This window comes from Homarus americanus, unplaced genomic scaffold, assembly GCF_018991925.1.
Source record: "Homarus americanus isolate GMGI-L3 unplaced genomic scaffold, GMGI_Hamer_2.0 scaffold58957, whole genome shotgun sequence".
Classification (NCBI taxonomy): domain Eukaryota; kingdom Metazoa; phylum Arthropoda; class Malacostraca; order Decapoda; family Nephropidae; genus Homarus; species Homarus americanus.
Window position 1 is genome coordinate 166078 of NW_024740903.1, and position 24503 is coordinate 190580.

Here is a 24503-nt window from a genome sequence, read left to right on the forward strand (position 1 = left end):
AGAACGATTCTGATGCCAAAGATCTATATGAAGAAAAATCACTGACTGTATTCTGGTGCTCAATGTATCAGTAATGTCCAAAAGTTATCGAGATCGCACTTCGAGTCCTCTTGCCATTTTCTACTACCTATTTATGAGAGTCTGGTTTCTCCACCCTTCTACATATAAAGAGTAAAAACCGGAACCGATTGGATGTGGACCCGGACATGAGGTGTGCTTTGTCAGTGACGCAACCTCGAATCAATCGCCTGACTGAAAGGAAACAATGTCAGCCTTCCCATTGAACTGTGACAATATATGCAGAGGTCATAAGAACTTTCCCCAACCAAATTCAAGTTTGTTGTGAGGCTGGTCTAGTCACTCCAGTCTAGTGACAAGTCAGTTATGTAAATTATGTAAGTTTGTCAAAATATATGATAATGATTATCGTCCACAATAAAAAAAAATATAACATCAGAACAGTTTATTTTTCATCATTATTTGTGGGGGTTTTGGGAGAAAACTGAATGGGGGCCAAGGGTGGAATGGAGTGAAAAGGGTTGAGAACCACTGGGTTGGGTTGGGTTGGGTTGGGTTGGGTTGGGTTGGGTTGGGTTGGGTTAAGTTCGGTGAGGTTAATGTTTGTTTATTATAAGACTATTTAATCATAAGGCGAAACAAGCGTGGTTCTATATATACTTGTACCTGACACTTCAAAAAAACCCTATTTTATATATTCCGTAAATTAGAATTATTTGTGGTCGTTAATATAGACGAGAGAGAGAGAGAGACCCCGGATGTTGTCAGCGAGGTATTGGCCGTTGGATGAGGACTCACTTGACAGCTCCCTCCCTGCCTGACGATGATTTACTGGCAAGAGATCTTATATTGCTGACATCCTTACGAGACGCCTCCCCACTCTCTCCCCATCTCACTTAGTATCCCCCACTCCCTCCCCGTTCCTTTAGTATACTCCCCACTCTCTCCCATCCCTTAGTATCCACCCCTCTCTCTCCTCTCCTTTAGTATCCACCCCACTCCCCCCCTTTAGTATCCACCCCACTCCCCCTTTAGTATCCACCCCACTCCCCTCCTTTAGTATCCACCCCCCCCCCCTCTTTAGTATCCACCCCCCCTCTTTAGTATCCACCCAACTCTCTCCGTAGAGCTACAAAGTCAATACCCCTAGACGCTAAGAGCTAACACACCCGCCAGCTGTTCCCTCTAGACTTGATGGTGGTGTCTGCCGGGAGTTACTTTGTTTTGTCCACCAACTGAACCGAAGCCTTGATTTTTTCTGTGTGTAGTATATGTAAGGGGAGGGAGGGTTAGTGTGTGTGTGTGTGTGTGTGTGTGTGTGTGTGTGTGTGTGTGTGTGTGTGTGTGTGTGTGTGTGTATTTATTTACACGTGTTTCTTTTCTTTCTAACAATGTATCTTTATTTTTTCCTGGACAAAATGAACACAACCAGCCACACATGCTGCTAATACCTCAAATAACAACAATCTCCGAAATACAGACAAAGGCTTTAACAAAAGTCTATGTATCAGTTATATTTTTTTTTCTCTTCAGTCTCTATTGGTTTTTTTTTCAGGTCACAGCTAGTAGCTCCTTGACCTTTGACCTATCACCACAACTGGGTCAGGACTCAGGCTGGGTTACACGGTATAAAACTCACAACATGTATTTATCGAAACACACCACGAGCTTTAGAATTTCAGGTACATCTATTGACCTCTCGATGTTGACCTTTGACCGCCTGATGTCACGTGAAATGAAGTAAATGCAAGGCAACATATCATATTGCACTGGAAAGGTCAAGGTCAACCTCACAGGGGATTTTAAGGAATGGTTTTTTTTTAATGACAAACCTATGACGTGTATTAGTTCACAGTCAGACAGATAGACAAACAATAATTTAGCCATTATGTCATTTTACAAGAAACCAACTACAGCACACACACACACACACACACACACACACACACACACACACACACACACACACACACACGATAACTTTGGACCACCTTCTACACTGATAAGTCATTGGTGAGGAAGATGCCAACAATAAATCCAACGTTTAGTTCCATTAGTTGGGTTGCCAACGCTACTTCATCGTCTCCACAGTTGTATTAGTTTGGACGCTAACACTAATACCAACATTTAATCAGTCCTCTCATCTCAGCTGCCAACACCAGGCTACCTTTCATCATACACCACACACCGTCTTCACCCTCTGCTAATACTTAATATAAAATCAAAGACTTTTCTCTCCCTTGAGCGTAAAGAGACATGAGTAATTTAAATGCCTCTTCCTCTACTCAGGCAGCGATAATAATGTAAGTATTCATTTGGTGTCTAGTTATTGTAATGATATAATAAATTACAATTTCATATAGTGCAAAGGGCACCTGCTGACCATCACAGGTGTTATATCTCGGTATAACAACACCTGCTGACCATCACAGGTGCTGTATCTCGGTATAACAACACCTGCAGACCATCACAGGTGTTGTGTCTTGGTGTAACAACATCTACTGACCATCACAGGTGTTGTATCTCGGTATAACACCTGCTGGCCATCACAGGAGTTGTATCTCAATATAACACCTGCTGGCCATCACAGGTGTTGGATTTCAGTATAAGAAACTATAACAGACAGTACTCTAACCTAACCTAACCTAACCTAACCTCAATGCCACGACTACTTAGGAATAACAAAGTCTTAATCTATTTACGGGAGTCGACCAAGAAACTCTGCGGAGGAGTCAACAAATGTTTTATTCATCAACACGAACTGAGGAAAACACACCTGGTTAATTTAGGCTGGAATTTGGCCTTCTAAGACAGACAGATAGATAAACTGACAGACAGACATACAGACAGACAGAGAGGGTCATCAGCAGGAAGATGAGCTGTAATACGTCAAGAGTCCTGTCACACAACCTCCCAGCAGAGGCAGTGGACCAATTGGACCATACCGGGGCCATATATCCTCCTTTATGGTCCTTGAGGCACATAGTTCCCCTGGTGGTGGTAGACGGCCATGAAATACTGAGGTGTAGCAGAGGTGGAGATGAGGAACATATTGGACACTAGGACACGCGTCAATGGTGATTTTGGACACGTGGACACACTACACCTATTGACGTAGATGACTTTAAAAAAATAATTGGTTAATAATTTTTGCCACGGATACATGACCTTGAATTATGACCTGTGACATGCACATGCGTCCAGTTGTCCCTGTACAATACACGTGTCCCTATACAAAGGAGAAGCACTCAACACAACAGCTACACATTAATAATAACAAACACCCGACAAAATAATCTTCCACGTGAATTGTTTTCCCGCTGTATAAACAAATTTTAGTACAGTTCACGCCTGACCTGAACAAAACATTTAATACATATCGTGGTACAAGGGGATGGAACAACACCTGTCCTTGTTACGTCATCGAAAGCCTATCCACATTACGTCATCAACAGCCTATCCTTATTAAGTCATCAACAGCCTCTTCGTATTACGTCGTCAAGTGTCTATCCTAATTACGTCATCAACAGTCTATCCTAATAACATCTTCCAAAGCCTATCCTTATTACGTCATCAACAGCCTATCCTTATTACGTCAACCACAGCCTATCCTTATTACGTCATCAACCACCACTATCACACAGCAAAATAAAAATATTAAGAAAAACTTGAGAGAAGAAACAGTAATTGGAGTAAAATAATAATAATGGAAGAAGAAGAAGAAGGAGGAAGAGAGAAAGAAGGAAGAAAAAAGAACGAAAAAAGAAAGAAAGAAAGAAAGAAGAATCTCTCTACGCCATCTATGTCTTATGTAACACAGCAGAGAAGAAAAAAATCGAGTTTTCGTCACAAGATCGCAACTATTGACCAGGAGGACCCAGGGTGGAGTAGTAGCAGAGGGCGTGGTGGTAGTGTGTGTGGGTGGAGGACTTCGCCCCCATCACCACCACACAAAGAACAGTCACCTTTAACCCCTGAGACTCCTCCGCCCCGCCCACACCCACCAGCAGCCGCCCACACACGCCTTAAGAGCTCATCTCTCAATTATGAGGCATCACACTCCTTCACCTCACTCCATTACCAGATTTCCAATGCGTTTGTTTAGCTCCACTTGTACCCTCCCGCGCTGGTGGTTCAGTTGGGACATTTTGATAAAGACGATCTCCTTTTACTTCCCACGTCATGGACATTTACTGCTTGTTGTCGTGTGTGGTGATGAATAACAAGTCCCGGATGAGACCTTAATGTTCTGCCAACTCTTGAGAGATCGGCTTTTATTCACCCTACAGCTTCTCTCTCTTATCCACTACGAGTCCAAAGTTCCCAAACATCCACACACAGGCGAACACGTTACACTCCCAATATGTTTTCAACCGTAACTCGATCCCGTTCGTTATACAGAGGTGCCTGGAAGAGAGCCAACGTGGAATACACTTTCAGTATTATGAAACGTATAACACCCTCTGTAGTGCAAGTCTTCCTTCTCTATATATGCATATGTAAATGTTTGTAAGTATACACACACACACATATACACACAAACCCCCCGCACACATACATTAACCCCACATACACAACACCCCCACACATACACACCCCCCTCCACACAACCACCCCCCTCAAGCACACACAGTGAGGGCAAGGCTGACACTCCACCAATGAGATTACTGCTAACGATAATCAAGTTACCGGAGTGGCTGATATAACCTACATACAACCGCTTCCAGATTAAAAAATATACAAACTGAATTACTTAATTTCAAAGGAAGTGTTGTAATCTATTCTGCTGTAACTGACTCACCTGGGGGGTCGTACAGATAAGGTGAATTAACTGACTCACCTGGGGGGTCGTACAGATAAGGTGAATTAACTGACTCACCTGGGGGGTCGTACAGATAAGGTGAATGACACTAACGTATGGATAAACAACACTGTATTACTGGGTAACTTTTCGATAATAGTCAACCCTCCCAATACCGGATTAACTCTTGCAAGCCCTATCTAATATTGGGAAGATTGTTAATAAAAATATCCAGTAATGGGAAGTCCGTTATTGAGAGGGTTTACTGTGTATCTTGTCATCGTCGGAATTAAAACAATGAGATAAAAATAAAACAGCGTCACTTAAAAAAATCTAAAGGACAAATTCAATAAATTACAAGATAAAGGAAATGTTACCCGACAAGAGTGACTACATGCTCCAGATATACTTAATGATCGTACTCAGTTTGTAATATATCAGAGAGGAAGTTTGATATTGTTGCTGTTTATGTATACGCTGGTGGTAACTATGTATATTCTTCCCCAGAGTCAATTGCTTCAGTTATACAGTGTCTGTCTGTCTGTCTGCAGTGAGTTGCTCTAGCACTTGACAGGAGCTACATGTACACCTGATTGTGACTAATCTGCTGCAGAGTACACAAGGGGGAGACCCTGTCACCCACTGTACCATAATCACACCCGTGACCATCAGCCCTGACCGACTGACCCATCTCCTGACTGATCAAACAAAAGCTGATCAGCATAACACACACACCTGACGCCCCGCCCACTTCGACATGCGGACTAATTATATAAACCGCGCGGGACCGACGTGCTATCTGTGACAAGGCTCATTTGACGTCTAACCACACCCTGTATCACCACATCCTGTAGGGTAGACCCGTTAGTGTGTACCACCAACACATATGCTTCCAAAAGGTAAAATTTACGATTTCGTGTGATACAATATAACACAACGGACGAAGGATTTTGACAACCCTACTGAGACAACAGGAGTCGCAGTGTTCATTTTGAAATCCATCGACCACCCGTGAAGATACTGTTTGGGGTAAGTGAACAGTACTTTAGTCTTTTTAATAATTATGGTGTAGCCGCGATAATAAACAGTTGTTGTTGTTAACTTTTACTCTAGTAGCCAGCCCCAGTGTCTGACCTGCCACTATTATCATTCTTATTATCCTACACCACCATTATCACCCTTTTGCTCTACCTCCCACAGATAGCATTATTATCCTTATCCTACACCACCATTATCAACAGGTAATTATCCTTCTCATTTGCAATCGTCATTATCATTTCCCTTCCTGTTAGTTCATTATTGTCTCTTGTCTTTCTAATTATCCTTATCATTCACTATCTCCATGTTTATCTTCGTCTCGCCTTTTCTCTTGTATTCCCAGTTATTTATCTTACTTTATGGTTGTATTTTAGTGTCTCCATTTCTCTTATTTTTTACTGTTATTATCAATGTTGTTGTTGTTTTTGTTGTTGTTATTTGTTGTTTTATTATTATTATTATTGCTGTAAATACAATACAAGGAAGTAAAGAACAGGTCAATACAATACAAGGAAGTAAAGAACAGGTCAATACAATACAAGGAAGTAAAGAACAGGTCAATACAATACAAGGAAGTAAAGAACAGGTCAATACAATACAAGGAAGTAAAGAACAGGTCAATACAATACAAGGAAGTAAAGAACAGGTCAATACAATACAAGGAAGTAAAGAACAGGTAAATACAATACAAGGAAGTAAAGAACAGGTCAATACAATACAAGGAAGTAAAGAACAGGTCAATACAATACAAGGAAGTAAAGAACAGGTCAATACAATACAAGGAAGTAAAGAACAGGTCAATACAATACAAGGAAGTAAAGAACAGGTCAATACAATACAAGGAAGTAAAGAACAGGTCAATACAATACAAGTCAGGTCAATACAATGCAAGGAAGTAAAGAACAGGTCAATACAAGGAAGTAAAGAACAGGTCAATACAATACAAGGAAGTAAAGAACAGGTCAATACACAATACAAGGAGTAAAGAACAGGTCAATACAATACAAGGAAGTTCAATACAATACAAGGAAGTAAAGAACAGGTCAATACAATACAAGGAAGTAAAGAACAGGTCAATACAATACAAGGAAGTAAAGAACAGGTCAATACAATACAAGGTCAGGTCATACAATACAAGGAAGTAAAGAACAGGTCAATACAATACAAGGAAGTAAAGAACAGGTCAATACAATACAAGGAAGTAAAGACAGGTCAATACAATACAAGGAAGTAAAGAACAGGTCAATACAATACAAGGAAGTAAAGAACAAGTCAACAATAACAAGGAAGTAAAGAACAGGTCAATACAATACAAGGAAGTAAGGAACAGGTCAATACAATACAAGGAAGTAAGGAACAGGTCATCACAATACAAGGAAGTAAAGAACAGGTCAATATACCAAGGAAGTAAAGAACAGGTCAATACAATACAAGGAAGTAAAGAACAGGTAAATACAATACAAGGAAGTAAAGAACAGGTCAATACAATACAAGGAAGTAAAGAACAGGTCAATACAATACAAGGAAGTAAAGAACAGGTCAATACAATACAAGGAAGTAAAGAACAGGTCAATACAATACAAGGAAGTAAAGAACAGGTCAATACAATACAAGGAAGTAAAGAACAGGTCAATACAATACAAGGAAGTAAAGAACAGGTCAATACAATACAAGGAAGTAAAGAACAGGTCAATACAATACAAGGAAGTAAAGAACAGGTCAATACAATACAAGGAAGTAAACAATGGGGATCTGGTTTAGGTTCCGATTTTATGTATCGTTTATATTGACGACCTCCTGCAACATATGCCAGCGGTCTCGGCCTACGCTGATGATTGCAACCTATCCTGCTCCTATCTTCACCAGGATAGCCAGCGAGCAGTCCAGAGGGAAAACCAGCAGCTGGAGCTGATCTGTGGATGGGGTACACGTTGGCAGGTGATATCCCGCTCTCCGGCGGCCGCCCACGCCGTGAAGGATAGAATCCTTTTTGGGGAGGGGGTGCCTCTGCTACTCCCGGATTACATAGCAATCTTCGGAGTGGACTTGACAAACATTTGAGGTTCGACAAACACCTCAACAACTGTGCCTGTAAGGAGAGATGTGGCGGCCCTGACGGTGTTCCACAAGGCCCAGGTCCAAGAGGTGCCTCACCTGGCGGGACTCAGGCTGCCCCTACGAGCTGCGCAGAGGAGCACGAGAACGGTTCTGTCGAGCGTCCAGCTGGTGGAGGTCACGAGCCAGTCAGCATCAGAGGACCTTCATGGCCAGAGTTTTACGACTGTGGAACCTCTTCACGGCGGCCATACCGGATGTTAACTACCAAACAGGTCAAGATGGCAGCTCATAGACGGCGAGCGACACTCCCAACTCCGCTGATTATTCTACGAACCTGACTTACTCGTCTGTCCACAGCACGTCAATTGAGGTCAACACTTTTTACTGTGTATTTCGATGTAATTTGTCAACAATATTATTTACTATGTCTACATGATTATATTTTTTGTGCCTTAATTAATCTAATGTCTTCAACTATATGATAATTTGTTGGAACAATCCTGGGGAAGCTTTTTCAGATAGGATAATTTTGACCCAAAATGTCCTCTAAACCAGTTATCATGTGATTAAGCTAGAACCCTGTTAATGATCCCCATGTTAACAGCTGTTTAAATACAAAAAGGTGGAGGAGAAGGAATGGAAGAATGGGTAGGAGAGGAAGGAAGAAGAGAAGGAGGAAAGGAAGGAAGAGAAGGAGGAAAGGAAGGAAGAAAAGGAGGAATGAAAGGAGAAGGAGAAATGGAAGGAAGAGAAAAAGGAGGAAAGGAATGAAGACGAGGGGGAGGAATGGAAGATATATGAGGAGTAGGAATGGAAGGAAGAAAATGAGGAGGAATGGAAGGAACGCGAGGTGAAGGAATGCCAGAAAGAAGAAGAGGGGAAAATGGCAGAGGAGTAAGAGGAGGAGGTGAGGTTTGGTTAGATTAGGTTAGGTTAAATCAAGACAAACCAGGTTAGGTTATGTAAGTACATGTCAGCTTAGGTTAGGTCAACTTAGGTTGGATTAGGTCAGGTCAAGGCAAGTTAAGTTAGATTAGGTCAAGTCATTAACTCATAGAAGGTTAAGTTAGGTCAATTCAAGTCAGGTCAGGTCAGGAAATGTGTGTACAGGTCACAGTATATCAGGGCAGGTAAGACTTGGGAGGGAGAGATCCGCCACAACAACAGGCCAGTGGGGAGGTGTTCTCTGGTGTATGTAAATTGTTTCCTGGTTGTTTAATTACAACTGAAGTGATGATGGGAACTGCGGTGGAGGGGAGGAGAGGAGAGAGAGAGCCCCCAGGCTGGCGCTTCTCACTAATGTTGACAGGGCACTTCACCTTCTGGAAGGGACACCCCCCTTTTCCACAGATACTCCCTCCCAGCCAGCCCAGCCCTCTCTCTCTCTCTCTCTCTCTCTCTCTCTCTCTCATGATAAAACGACCCATTTTCCTTCAAATGACCTGATTTCAACATCACGGTCCTCATACAATCCCAAAGAAATGAAAATGTTAGCGTTGTAAGATGCGTTCCTCCACCCACCCTCCCTCCTCCTCCCTCCCTCATTTCTCCTAGTCTGGCTCACCCTCCATCCTTCCCTTCCATCCTCCTTCCCTCCCTCCCTCCCTCCCTCCCACACATGACTGGAAACTGACGAATGTATTATGTAGATCCTTAACTTTCGTCTACATAATCAGGTTTCAACGGGGCCAATGCTAATTTATTCATACCTGGATAGACCCTCAGGAGACGGCTTTACGGTCTAAGGATAGAGCATTACAGTCCAAGGATAGAGCATTACGGTCCAAGGATAGAGCATTACGGTCCAAGGATAGAGCATTACGGTCCAAGGACAGAGCATTACGGTCCCAGGACAAGAACATTACGGTCCATGATGAGAGCATTACGGCCCAGGATAGAACTTTGCAATTCTAGCATAGAGCATTAATAAAGCCGAGGATAAAGGCAGTTAAATGAGATTTAGTATTCGTGGAGGAAGTAAACAGGTCTCTCTCTCTCTCTCTCTCTCTCTCTCTCTCTCTCTCTCTCATATCACAGCCAATTAAACGAGGTTCCTGAAGCAATGTTCACCACTACTACTACTACCGTCACCACCACTACCTTCACCACCACTACTACCTACACCACTGTCACCACCGCTACCTACACCACTACCACCACCACCATAGTAATCAGTCGCTACTCTCTGTCCATCGATCCCCAGCAGAAGCTTTACCCACAGGACCTAGCCAAGGACTCTCTCTCTCACTCTCTCTCTCTCTCCCTCTCTCTCTCTCTCACACACACGACCTAACAAGAGTCAACACAGGGGCTCCTAACACAACATAAAAGACCTCTCCCTCCCCGACTAAAGACCTAAGACCCCTGAGATGCACCAGAGGACGACAGCCTTAAGACCCTCCCACCACCTCTCCACCGTAATGAAGGAGGTCTCTCAAGGAGCCAGTAAAGGCCATCTTACACACTCACATAACCTAACCTAACCTAACCTAACCTAACCACGTAGCTCATGAACAGTTAAAAGAATTCTATAAGCAGCTTAGTAAACACACGCTGTTAGCCATCCTGACACCGTTAACTCTGACACAAGACTCGCAGAAATGACAAGAAAAGAGAGAGAATAGAAGTGATTAAAAACGGAAGGGGAAATAACAATATTAGATAATGAACTAACAACACAAAATATGGTAACAGCAGGTGTAAGATCCAGAACAAATTTGACAAAAATCCGAAAAATATTTATAATTAATGAGAGAGAGAGAGAGAGAGAGAGAATATGGTGGATGAAAGGTAGAGAGGTAGGTAGGTAGGTCAGTAGGGGGGGGGGGTGTAGAGCCGAGGTAGAGAGCTTGGTACCGGTTTGGTCAACACTCCGCCCGGTACAAACACCGACACTGTCAACACACATCAATCTCCTCCCTATTTACTCTCCCAGGGACCCCATACTGTCACACTCTTATGTCACCTCAGAGACCCCACACTGTCACACTCTTATGTCACCTCAGGGACCCCACACTGTCACACTCTTATCTCACCCCAGGGACCCCACACTGTCATACTGAATACAAAACACAACAATGCACCAAAATTGTCAAATGGAAAAAAAAGTATTCTGTTTCATTTGTAGACCCAAACTCGATCTAGAACGATGATTACTGTATTTATTCACCCCGCCACATACACACATACATGTTCTTATTGGTGTCCCAACCTGTCAAACAATTCTTTTATACTGTTCAGGTAGATTGACTTAAAACTGGGATGAGAAATAATTATCTAGAAGAGTTATTTCGACTTTATTTATTACTGAAGTAAAAAAAAAGTGGACGCAACATTTGAAGGGCGAGTCAAATGAACAGAATTTACAAAACAATAACAAAAACCAAATAACAAAAGAATAACACTGGAAACGTCAGTTAATACGCCCCTTTCTATAGACTAAATAAATAAATCCATAATGTTTATAAATACAGTAAGCAAAGTCAAACAAATACACTATATAAAGTAAGTATACAAATAAAGCCTTCCTCAAATAGTGTTATCAGTTTACCCTCAAAAGCGATCAAAGAAAACGAAGGCTTCAGGCTACAGCCCTAACACATGCGGGCCCGACCAATATTATTATGGCATTGAACTGTGTCCTGGTGTGTGTCACGTGTCCTGGTGTGTGTCACGTGTGTGTCACGTGTCCAGGTGTGTGTCACGTGTCCTGGTGTGTATCACGTGTCCTGGTGTGTATCACGTGTCTAGTGTGTGTCACGTGTGTGTCACGTGTCAGGGTGTGTCAGGTGTGTGTCACGTGTCAGGTGTGTGTCACGTGTCAGGAGTGTGTCACGTGTCCAGGTGTGTGTCACGTGTCCAGGGGTGTGTCACGTGTCCTGGTGTGTGTCGTGTCCTGGTGTGTGTCGTGTCCTGGTGTGTATCACGTGTCCTGAGTGTACTCCGTGTCTGGTGTGTGTCACGTGTCATAATTATTAATGTAAGTGTCCTGGTGTGTGTCACGTGTCTGGTGTGTATCACGTATGCAATTGTGTGTCACGTGTCTGGTGTGTCACGTGTCCTGGTGTATATCACGTGTCCTGGTGTGTGTGTGTGTGTGTCGTGTTCTGGTGTGTCTCAAGTGTCCTGGTGTATTGTTGCAAAATGTCCTGGTGTGTGTCACTTGTCCTGAGTGTATGTCACGTGTCTGGTGTATATGCATGTGTCCTGGTGTGTGTCACGTGTCTGGTGTGTGTCACGTGTCTTGGTGTATGTCACGTGCCTGGTGCTACGTGTCCCTGGTGTGTATCACGTGTCCTGGTGTGTATCACGTGTCATGGTGGGTTGTCACGTGTCCTGGTGTGTATCACGTGTCCTGGTGTGTATCACGTGTCATGGTGGGTTGTCACGTGTCCTGGTGTGTGTCACGTGTCCTGGTGTGTATCACGTGTCATGGTGGGTTGTCACGTGTCCTGGTGTGTGTCACGTGTCCTGGTGTGTCGTGTGTTCTTGTTGTCAAATCATCCGACTTTATACCCTAGGGTTACATGTATCCTGGTGTCATGTACATTAGATACACGTATCTTGATGCCACGTTTCCCGGTGTCTCATGTCCTGGTGTCACGTATCTAAGTGATTACATGTCCTAGTGTCATGTGTCTTGGGCTCACGTGTCCCGATTGGTCAAGACGCAGAGGTTGAAAGACACGTGACGGGACTGGAATGAATAATTGGGTGATTATCTAGTAACTGCCTCTGTTGGCATCGAGGGGGGGGGGGAGGCACTGTGCTACGCAGTTTTACTAGTATGGCTCAGAAAGTGTCACATACACACCCATGTTGGGTTATATAGTGAGGGACGCAGGCACTGTGCCAAGGTCCCCCCCTACACACACACACCCAAGCTAAGAACTGGGATAACAATGGTGGCAAGAGCTGTTACGGGAGATTCTGGGGAGATGTTGTGCTCACTGAAGGAGAGAGAGAGAGGAAGAGAGAGAGAGAAAATAATAAAAGCATTATCCACTCAGTTCCATCTACTGTACCTATTGATTACATTAACACACAACACGAGATGTAAAGGAGGAAGGAAGGAAGTGTCACGTTAAGTGCTTGGCATTCGACCCTGGCTAGCACTGAGGTCCTTTATCTCCTCGTTACACCCACCTGTGGCGCACACACTTAAGTCCCTCCCGACCAACACGACATCACAACCAAAAATTGTTTTCATACTTTGTAAAATATTCACCTGACAAAATATTCTCCTGGTAGAATATTCACTTGTCAAAACATTTTGGCCAAAACAGGATTAAACAATTCTACCAACAAACTAGTTTTACCTCCAAATATCCAGCTGCCAGTCACAACACTACCTCCCGCTAACACACACACACACACACCCCGTATGAATGTGGCCTGGTCATTCATATACGTGCAGGCGTTGACGAGATAAAATATACAACTCTATACAACAAACGTCATTCCCTTTAGACAAACTACATTTATCACCAACACGACCACGGCCAAGACAAATTGGTGTCGTGTTTCTGTCTCGCTTCTCAACATCTGGTTTTTGTTGTTTCTTGGTGTTTATATCCTCCCTTCCCTTCCTCCTGCAATCCCCCCCTCCCCCTCTGCAATCCCTCCCTGCCTCCCTCCCTCCCTGCCTGTCTGCCTGCATCCGTCCCTGCCTGCCTGCATCCCTCCCTCCCTGCCTGCATCCCTCCCTCCCTGCCTGCCTGCCTGCATCCCTCCCTCCCGCCTGCCTGCATCCCTCCTTCCTGCCTGCATCCCTCCCTGCCTGCCTGCCTGCCTGCCTCCTCCCTCCTGCCTGCCTGCATCCCTCCCTCCCTGCCTGCCTGCCTGCATCCGTCCCTCCCTGCCTGCATCCCTCCCTCCCTGTCTGCCTGCATCCCTCCCTCCCTTCCTCCCTGCCGCGCGCCATATCCTCTTCAGGTCTGTTTTGTTTACATTTTGCTCCCAGCTGAATTTCATCGTCTAGTTTTCACCATTTTTTTTTCTTTTCCTTCATCAGGCTTCGATTTTTTTTTACTTTCTTTTTCTTTGTGGAGTTAATTTAGACTCAAGTTACCATAATTCAACAATATAACAGTGTTAAGGCAAGTCCAATATGACAGTGTGAGGAGGGGAGAGAATGCATCACGGTGTTCCTACCAGACAAACATACTCACCCCACACGGCCCGCAGAACACAAGCACATCAACAACACTCACCTGAAAAAGATAAAGGTATATATTAATTATTAAGTACAATACAACCTGGATAAGTATGACACGCGCACTGACTTCTTATCAATGGAACTCTCTCACCCATAGTAACTCCTCTGACACTTTATGACACCTGAGGACATTGACACTTTTTGACAATTTATGATATCTTTTGACACTTTATAACACCTTATGACATTTTGATACTTTATGACACCCGATAACACCTTATGACACTTTATGCCACCATATGATAACTTATTGCACTTTATGACACTTTATGGCATTTTATGACACCTTGTGACACTTTGACAACTTATGACAAAGAGGAATTTATTACAGATTAATAATAATAAAAACATATTGTTTTATGCATTACACACAGTATATCAATAATAACAACAATGCATTATTTACTATTTCAAAATTAATGAATTAATTTAACTACCAAGTCTTCATTTATATATCAGACACATAGCTTTACCCTCTCCAAACAGAATAATTATCAGGTCACGGTATTTATGTCAGGGTAGTTATGTCAGGATAGTTATGTGCTAATTACTTCGTTATCTTACCTGTTACGCCACTCTTCCTCAGGTGACCTTGTAATTACCATCAGTTTAGTTAAAGCCATATACATCACATGATAATATACTAACAAAAGCCATTCGCTGTTTATCTAATACAAGGAACACACTAAGTACAACATACACGGTATATACAGCTAAGTATTGCCTAAAGTAATTGTCAATCTTTTTAAGAATATATTGGTACGATTATTGTGCGTGTGTGTGTGTGTGTGTGTGTTATTAGAGGTCACCGTCAACCCTAATAAGCGTCGTCCTTGTCTTCACTCGTCTCGTCAAGCCTATAGGAAGATAATCCAATAGCCCCTTGTGTACGGGTCATCTTTGAGCAGATTAAATCGTCTGGTGTCTCCGTAGTGAAGGTGTTAACGAGCCCACGTTCATTGTGTGATTATTTCCTATTTCTGTCTAGTATTGTTCCCTTATCGCCCTAGTCTTTCATTATAGCCCGTCCTCCTCCCTGCGTCTCGTGTCAAACGATCCTGTTTCACGAGGACGGCTCTGTCTCGAGGCCATAGTGCAAATGGAATGGTGCCAGGCGCTCATATGGCGGTGCAGTGTCTCCTAGTGCTGAGGTGGTGCGCCTTAATGGACCAGCACATTTGAATGGTGCTGTTGGTGTGAACGCCACCTGCAGCGGTATGGAGGAGAAATACTCTAGCCCCCGCCCCCTTCTCGCTCCTTTAGTCTCCCTTCCACAACGACTGCCCCTCCCTCTCGCTCCTTTTCTTTCCCTTCCACAACGACCTCCCCGCTCCTTACCCTCCTCGCCACAGTGACTCCCCCGCTCCTTCTCCCTCCCTTTCACACCAATCGCCCTTCCCTTTTGCTTTTTCTGCCTTCCTTCCACAGCGACCAAGCCGTTGTCTCCGCCCCCCGGGATCCTGGATGTGGTAAACAGCGCCACGGAGGTCCGGGGATGTGGAAAATTATGGTGGACACTGAATTACATAACACAGACGACGGAGTGAGTTAGTCCAGGAGAAGTGCCACTGTCATTGTATATTCTTAATAACTATTTCAGTCCATCGGCAACAAAAAATTTCATCCTCAAAATAAAAGCTTCAAAGTGAATCTTGTAATAAAACTTGTTCGTATTTTTCTCATCTGGATGAAGAGTATCTGACCCAGAAGGAAATTTTTCAGATACGAAATTCATTTGTTACTGGAAGCATTCCCGATTTTTTTTTAAACAGAAATTCATATCGGTCACACTTCCGAAATGTTGCAAGTGTTCATGTGCAACTGAAGGGTTACGGATGAAAAGACACAGGGACGCACACACAAACGTCTTCTACAAGCACACCTGGTTTAGTCAACGCCGAACGGCCTTCTCCTCCTTTCAGTCCTTCACCTGCGACGTCCTGCAGGGTAGAGTGATGGGACCTCTCCTGTTTCATCATCCCTGAAAGTATGTTGACGATCCACCATCATCATATACAGTATGTAATAATTCCCCCCCCCCCCTAACCTAACAACAACAATGGATGCCCCTAGTGTAACGAAGATGACCGGCCGTAAGGACCACCTAGGCGTGAATTTGTTTAAGGTGCAGGAACTGTCGCCAACACAACAACCACACCCTAAGTTAACGAATTGCATGTCCCAGTGTCAAGGAATAGTCCGAGAAGACCGGACAACTCGCCAACTGCACTGGCTAACCATTACCCCGGACCACGATCCGCAAATCGATTAACATCCAGATTCCCAAATGCTGCTGGGTAGACAGAGGCGCGCGCACACACACATACACACACACACTCGGATTTATCTGCCTATCGACACAATACACCCATCTACCTACACACGCACACACAACCACATACTTACACGACGGAATGTAACAGGCAGGGGCGAGGCGGGGCGAGGCGAGGAGGGAGGAGCAGGGTGAGGAAGAGAAGGGCAAGGCAGGGGGAGGGGAAGGGCGAGGAGGGAAGGGCGAGGAGGGGGAGGCAAGGCGGGGAGGGGGCAAGGCAGGGCGGAAAAGGCAGGGCAATGCGAGAGGAAGCGAAATGTACAGGAGGACGCGGGAAAGGTGAAAGGTGAGTGTTGGGTGAAGAGGGGGAGTGTACAGAGGGAGGGAGAGTAGGGAGGGCGAGTCGGAAGAGGGAAGAATTGTGTTGAGTAGCAGGGAGAGGGACAGGGAGAAAGGAGATGGGGTGAGGGTGGAGACAAAGGGAGGAAGAGTGGGGAGGGAGAGTGGGAAGGGAGAGGGATAGAGGCCAATAAAAGAAAACACGATGAAAGGTGCAGTTTTGGGGAGAGAGAAGAGGTGGAAAAGTGAAAGTTGGAACGAGGGAAATGAGTAACGGGGGAGAAAGGAAGAGAGGAGAAGGAAAAATGGAAAAAAATGAGGAGGAAGAAGAGAAGTGGAAGAGGAAGTAGAGAAAAAAGAAGAAAGAGGAATAAGAGGAAGAAAAAAGAGGAAAGAGGAAGAAAAGGAAGAGGAAAGAGGAAGAAGAAGAAAGATGAAGAGGAGAGAGGAAAAGAAGGAAGAGGAAATAGGAAGAAGAGGAAAAAGAGGAGGAAGAGGAAGAAGAACTAGGTTTCTGTTAACTCTACACCAAAACGTTATATTCGCGTGTTGTTTACCAGAGAAAAGTCGCAGTTTACGACTCACAAATATCCGGACACACGTAAGAAAAATAGTGTGAACTTAGTCTACACCGCCTGGGAATAAAAACTGCACCTGAGTTCTTTCCACAGGATGAACGACGTCGAGTATGTGGTAGTGTACGTGTGGAGTGGTGTGTGGGGAGGGGGGCACGCTTTTCACTATTTTGTACCGTATTTGTTATCTACGTAAGGTTGTTTTAGTTTAATAACCAACACTATCACGTAACTACACTATGGTGGTGGCAAGTATAGATAAAATATAAGTCACTTTATCAGAGAGAGAGAGAGGGGGGAGGATGTGTAGATATAACAGTCATTATAGGAAGGAGAATTTACTGGCTATAAACATTTGTGCCAACATGTGTGTTTTTAGGCACAGAAACTTTGAACATATAAAACAAAAACTGATTTAGAAATGGACCAACACGAATAACTGAATAATAATATCAACAAAACATCCCTCCAGCAAAATACATATACATAATGCATAGTATACACTCGGCATCTAAATACAATGGGATTCATACATACAGGAGAACGAGGCATTACCGACTGTCTCTACTACATAAATATACATAGTCGCCACACGTCAACACCCTCAGGCAGTACCGCCCTACTGTTAGGTTCCCCACAGCAGAAAACTGTGATCTGAGAACTTCGAAACAAAGAGGAGTTCCCCATAGGCCAGGCAACAGTGGGGTCAGGCAACAGTGGGGTCAGGCAACAGTGGGGTCAGGCAACAGTGGGGCCAGGCAACAGTGGGGGACAGGCAACAGTGGGTTCAGGCAACAGTGGGGCCAGGCAACAGTGGGTTCAGGCAACAGTGGGTTCAGGCAACAGTGGAGGTCAGGCAACAGTGGCCTCTACATCCATCCACCTGTCTGGCAGAGGTAAAGGAAAAATGTCGTACCATAGGACTAAGATCACCGTCTGTAGGAAACACACCTCGGCGTCACACAAACAGCTTGACCTCGCGTAAGATTTAAGGAATTAAAAAAAAACTTCAAATAAAATAACGTGGTTAGTCAGCTTCATATTATAAATAAAGTAATTATAAATTATTATTACCAGCGGGGGGGGGTGTAGCCAGATTGATCGGTTACTTGACAAAGGTGAACTGTGACCTTTTAACTCATATGACTATTAGCATAATAAATTTAATGGACCTTCAAAATGATGATATCACTGGATACTATAATGTCCCTGAACCGTTAAACCGAGTATTTCATGAGAGCTTCAAGAGGACGGCGGGTGAGGAAGATCTGTCTAACACCAGGAGATAATTACCAGAAACTAGACACGTGAAACCTTAGGGTGATGCCCGGCCAACACGTCTGTTACGGTGACAGATCCTCGGGTTATTAAGCCGTCTGTTAAGTAAATTAAAAGACTAGTTAATGCTGACCAACAGACAAACCAACAACGTGATACGCAATAATACACACCACTACTAAGTGAGAGACACTTAAAAAACTAAAGTTTTAAATAATGGGAAGCTTCAAGCTTTGGTGATTATATCTGACACCGGGTGTACCTGTCGGACCTGAGTGTGTATGTGCGCTCACGTCCAAGTAAGTGAATGTGTAATAACCAAAATATGAGAAAGTGATGACATTGACCACCAGGAACATCGTGTGTGTGTGTGTGTGCGTGCGTGCGTGTGTGTGTGTCCCATCCCTCTCTACGACTCACCTCAAACCTTAATTGGTGTGGAGGAAATTTTTACCTGTTGCTGACACGATCCACCCCACCGTAGTTATTTTCCGTCAAGAATTTAACTTTGATTTCACAATTTTACAAGCACAATTTACCACATATTACCACCTTATATTACTGTCACACTTCACCCACAGAAGAAAAAAACTCTTTAATCGCTTCCTGTGGATCACGTTTTACCAACCTATTTTCGTGGGTTTATTTTGCGATATATTCAACCATTTTCCGGCGGCAGTACAGGCGGCTGTTTTCCTCCGCGTATATCACCTGAACTAAAAATGTGTTTTCCATTTCACAGCTCGCTTACCTCTCTCTCTCTCTCTCTCTCTCTCTCTCTCTCTCTCTCTCTCTCTCTCTCTTGCGGTATGTATCTCTCTGGGACCAGGCCACACAGGTGGAACTTTTAGGAAATAATTATTCAATAATTGTTGCGTATTGAAGTTTGATTAACGTCTCTTGTGTGTGTGTGTGTGTGTGTGTGTGTGTGTGTGTGTGTGTGTGTGTGTTTTAGTAATTAACTTCCGATCAAAAACTTCCCTTTTCCTCAACAAATTAAACATTAAACAATTTTCCCCACACGTTCTTATTAACAGGAAGGAGGCGGCGGGCTGGACCATACCTCAATAGGTGGCCCAATAAGCTGCATAAAGTCTCTCTTAATTTTATATAAAGACTCACCTGCTGCTTAATTACCTTCCTCACTTTCCTGGAACACCTCCAGTTACACGAACGAGGGACTAAAGTGATTACAACTACAAAGAACTTTTTATAATATGATAAATTAAGCAAGTCCAGTATGACACAGTGCCTCGTCACGGGCCAATGTGACGGACTAAAGTGATCTGTATGTTAGTGAAACTTGTCAAGGATGTGATTTAGAGGAGACATGGGTGAAGCCTCTACAGCGAGACAAACTTTATCTACACTACCCCGGGGCAAGACCTCTACACTGAGACATATCTACAAGACCCCGGGGCAAGACCTCTACACTGAGACACAGCTACAAGACCTCGGGGCAAGACCTTTCATCCACACCACAGAGAACGGGTCTTAAACAATAGAGGGCAAAATCCATAGCGTTACATAATAAAGGAATGGGACAAGCTACGGTAGGAGAGAGGCTCTTCCACACGTCAGGAGAGAGAGAGAGAGAGAGAGAGAGAGACTTAACCCAGAGAACTCATTAAACTGATATTCTGCGGTGGAAGAAAAAATGGAAATAAACATTAAAAATATTAAAACTAATATAGCCTAGTTAGGTTGGGTTCAGGTTAGGTTGGGTTAAGTTAGGTTAGCTATATATAACATATGAAAAATATTATTAAAAATACTCCAGTTTTCGAGGGTCAGAGGCTGCTGTTTGATGTTGTAACTCAATCTGTCGCCCTCCAGGAGCTCTGATTCCCCCCCCCCCCGCTCCGTCATCCACCCTAATGGTGTGTGTGTGTGTCCAGTACATACATACGATCAACAGACCATATAGTAACACACCTATTCTGAGAGAGAGAGAGAGCAAGGTAACTCCCTTAGACTCTTACACCTGTACACAATAATACACTACACTACTAAATTATCCCTCAAAGATACGTAACAAATATCCATATAGTATAGTCTCTCTGCAGGATGAACGCCATTTATACCTGGTAACTTAAATAAGACCATTAGATTCATTTCCACATCTCCAGCTAAGAAGAAAATTACCTTAAAGATCACAGGAGATGAGGGAGGGCGAGCGTTCAATTTGGATATATAAATTAAATGTCACAGGTAAATATATACATGTTTATATCTGGCTTAAATTACCCAACATCAAAGAAAATGATTTTCAAATTTTAGCTGTAACTCTTATAAAACACCAGAAGCTGTATAATAGTGAAGCGTCTCGGTACAGACTCACAAAGTTTAGTACAGTGGAAACATTTCCCCCGTAACTGAAGATATGAAATTAAACCTAAATGATTAAGGTAACACGATACATAAAAAATAAGATCTAAAAATAGCAACAAAATTACACTGAGACTCTACTTCGACTAGATACGTTCACTTAGCACCAGTTACGAGACAAAAACATCATCCTCAAAGGGTTAAACCAATACTCCTCAAAGGGTTAAACCATAATCCTCAAGGCGTTAAACCATAGTCGTAGTCCTCAAAGGGTTAAACCATAGTCCTCTAGGGGTTAAACCATAGTCCCCAAGGCGTTAAACCACAGTCGTAGTCCTCAAAGGGTTAAACCATAGTCCTCAGGGCGCTAAACCATAGTCCTAGTCCTCAAAGGGTTAAACCAATACTCCTCTAGGGGTTAAACCATAGTCCTCAAGGCGTTAAACCACAGTCGTAGTCCTCAAAGGGTTAAACCATAGTCCTCAGGGCGCTAAACCATAGTCCTAGTCCTCAAAGGGTTAAACCATAGTCCTAGTCCTAGAAGGGTTAAGCCATAGTCCTCAGGTATAACGATAGATATTTATCCTACAAGTGTCTAATATAACTGGGACCGTCCCCGACACCTTGGGTTGTGTTAGGTTAGGTCAGGTTAGGTTAAGTTAGGTCAGGTCAAGTTAGGTCAGGTCAGGTCAAGTCAGGTCAGGTTAGGTCAGGTTAGGGTATAACCTACCCCCATGATGCACTACACCATGAACTATATCACTCGACCAACTCCCTCTCTTGTGCTCACCGACGTCAAGAATAAATTAATATATCATTTTCACAGCTGGGTCCCTCTCCTCTCTGCTGCCCAACTAAAACATTTATCTCATCATCACTAAGATTCCCTCAAGCTGCTCACTCGACCACGCTCGTCTTAATCCCCTAGTGAGGAAAAGGCGGGGGGGATGGAGGGAGGGAGGGAAAGGAGGGAAAGAAGAAAGGAGAAAAGGGGAAGAATAGGAGGAGGGAGGGAGGGAATGAAAAGAGGTAAGGCGGGAGGGAGGGAAGTCAACCATTCCATAAATTGCTATGTCAGACTGAGACAGTGACACGTTCATTTCAATCTAATGACATCTGCTACCGACAGTTACCTGCTGCAGCCTCCCGGTCTACCTGCCGGAGCGGGGACTTCTATCAGAATATTTGGGATTTATCACGTTAAAGTGGCGATTTTTCTCGGAAATTTAAGGATTACTCGATAAAAGTTTTGGGATTTATTCTGTAAAATTTGGAGTAACTTCGGGAATTATTGAGTTTTCTCGGAAATATTAGGGAATGTTTACGGCGATTTAGGGATTTCTCTTAAAAACATATATATATATATTTTTGTAGCACATGGAATCTCTCTCTCTCTCTCTCTCTCTCTCTCTCGTGTTTTCCCAAGGTGACGGGAAGAAGGAACAGCTGATCAAGATCCCTCCTCCTCCCCCACACTCCCCACCCCCCGCCCTCACCCCCATCTCTCCCTCATCCACCCCTCCTCCCCCTCACCCATCCCCTCCTCAAGGTAAACACTGCGCCTGAGCCAAGTTCCTTCTGTTTACACTTATGGACACGGTTACTATTTCTGTGGCCATGTGTGGACTTTGTTGTGGCCATGTTCCGGCTCTATGAACATGTGTGAACTTTTGTTTTGGCCATGTTTGGAACCAGTGTTAAACAGAGGTGAACAGTGGTGAACAGTGCTCAAGTCAGTGAGAACAACTCAACAGTAACAGTCGTACCCAAGTTAACCTTCACACAGTGAGGTCCCAGGTACCCAGTGATAACGGTCCGTGAGACCCAACAACAACCAGCGATGTGTTAATCCGTCTACGATAGGAAGGCCTGGGACCACACCTCACTCATATAACATCATCTGCGAGGGAATTACTACGCCACGTCAGGTCCCTCATAACACCATCTGGGAGGGAATTACTACACCACGTGAAGCCCCTCATAACACCATCCGTGAGGGAATTACTACACCACGTGAGGTCCCTCATAACACCATCTGTGAGGGAATTACTACACCACGTGGTCCCTCATAACACCATCTGTGAGGAAATTACTACACCACGTCAGGTCCCTCCTAACACCATCTGGGAGGGAGTTACTACACTACGTGTTTGCTGTTCAACACCTACATTAATCTGTATGTTCACTGTATGTTCCTTCACCTTTCTCTAATGAAGGCTTTTGTTAAACCACCAATGAATGTAATAAGTCATTTATGTCCAATGTATATTTTCAGCCTTCGGGCTGCAGAATTTTTTCAATAAACCTTTAATTATTATTATTATTACTATTATTATTAATATTATTATTATTATTATTATAATTATTATTATTATTATAATTATTATTATTATTATTATTATTATGTTTCAAGTCTATGGCCACGTTTGAACACTGTGGCAATACTTCAACTCACTGTGGCCATAGTCGATCATTATCTTACCACATTCAAACGTTTTCATCCCATTTAGGACAACGTCTCCACCGCTCACCTCAGGAGGAGTAAGAGAAGCATCACTTATTGGGTATTAACATTTACAGTGACTAAGTGAGCTAATAAATGAACTGGTCCAAACAGCTGCGAAGGTCATTAATAATTAATCAGAGTGTGAGCCGGAGATATTCACAGGCTTTCGTTATGACCTTAGATCTGTGCAGGGAGATCAACACTACAACAACAATTAAGAGCGCACTTTAACTATCTAGAATGACCATGAAATAATCAGAATAACAATGACCTTGCCACAATGACCTCATCATTGTCATACAAATCTCACATAAACCTTCGCAAGCTAACACACTACTATCGCCCTTAAGCACACACATTACGTCGAGTGAGAGGCGCTATGATAGAGGAGTATAAATGGAAGTCAGGGCTAAACAAAGGGGACATTACAAAGGTACTCAAACTATCCAACCAGGAGCGAACTCGTAACAATAGTTTTAAATTAGACGAATTTAGATTCAGGCGCGAAATAGGTAAATATTGGTTTGGAAATAGAGTAGTGGACGACTGGAACAAGTTATCAAACATCATCATTAACTCGAATACGCTGGATAGCTTCAAACATAGGTTGGATGGATATATGAGCAATAGGGGCTGGGTGTAAATGGGACTGCCCAGTATGGTCCGCTGCAGTTTCCTCCATTCTTATGTTCAACCTCAAATTCTCATTACAGTTTGTAGGCCATGACGTCATATTTGGTATTCACATGTCTCGTGTATTACGTCATAGCGACCCGAGGCGAGGCGTTCCCTGTTACACTTGTGTTGAGAAGTCACTTATCTCTCTCTCTCTCTCTCTCTCTCTCTCTCTCTCTCCATTATCTTTATTTCTCCTTGCTATTCTTCCCCTAATCCCCGCCACCTCCCTATCTCTGGCCCTCACACATTCCGCCACACCTCACCCATTCCCCCACACTCCTCACTCATTCCCCACACACCTCACCCATCCCTACCACACTCCTCACCCATTCCCACACACTCCTCACCCATCCCTCACCTCAGCCATTCCCCACACCTCACTCATCCCCCACACA

General features: G+C 43.6%; 1 protein-coding gene across 2 annotated transcripts in view; it reads right to left on the reverse strand.

The window, feature by feature from the left end:
• Positions 1–24503, reverse strand: part of LOC121875556 (cyclic GMP-binding protein C-like) — a 176546-nt gene that overhangs the window by 143287 nt on the left and 8756 nt on the right. Inside the window, exon 1 of one of the 2 annotated variants that reach the window (XM_042380146.1) lies at positions 14086–14117. The exons of the other annotated variant lie outside the window; for it this stretch is intronic. The gene's annotated coding sequence lies outside the window, so the exon portion shown is untranslated. Of the gene's footprint in view, positions 1–14085; positions 14118–24503 lie in introns of those variants that run through there. 2 annotated transcript variants of the gene reach the window in all.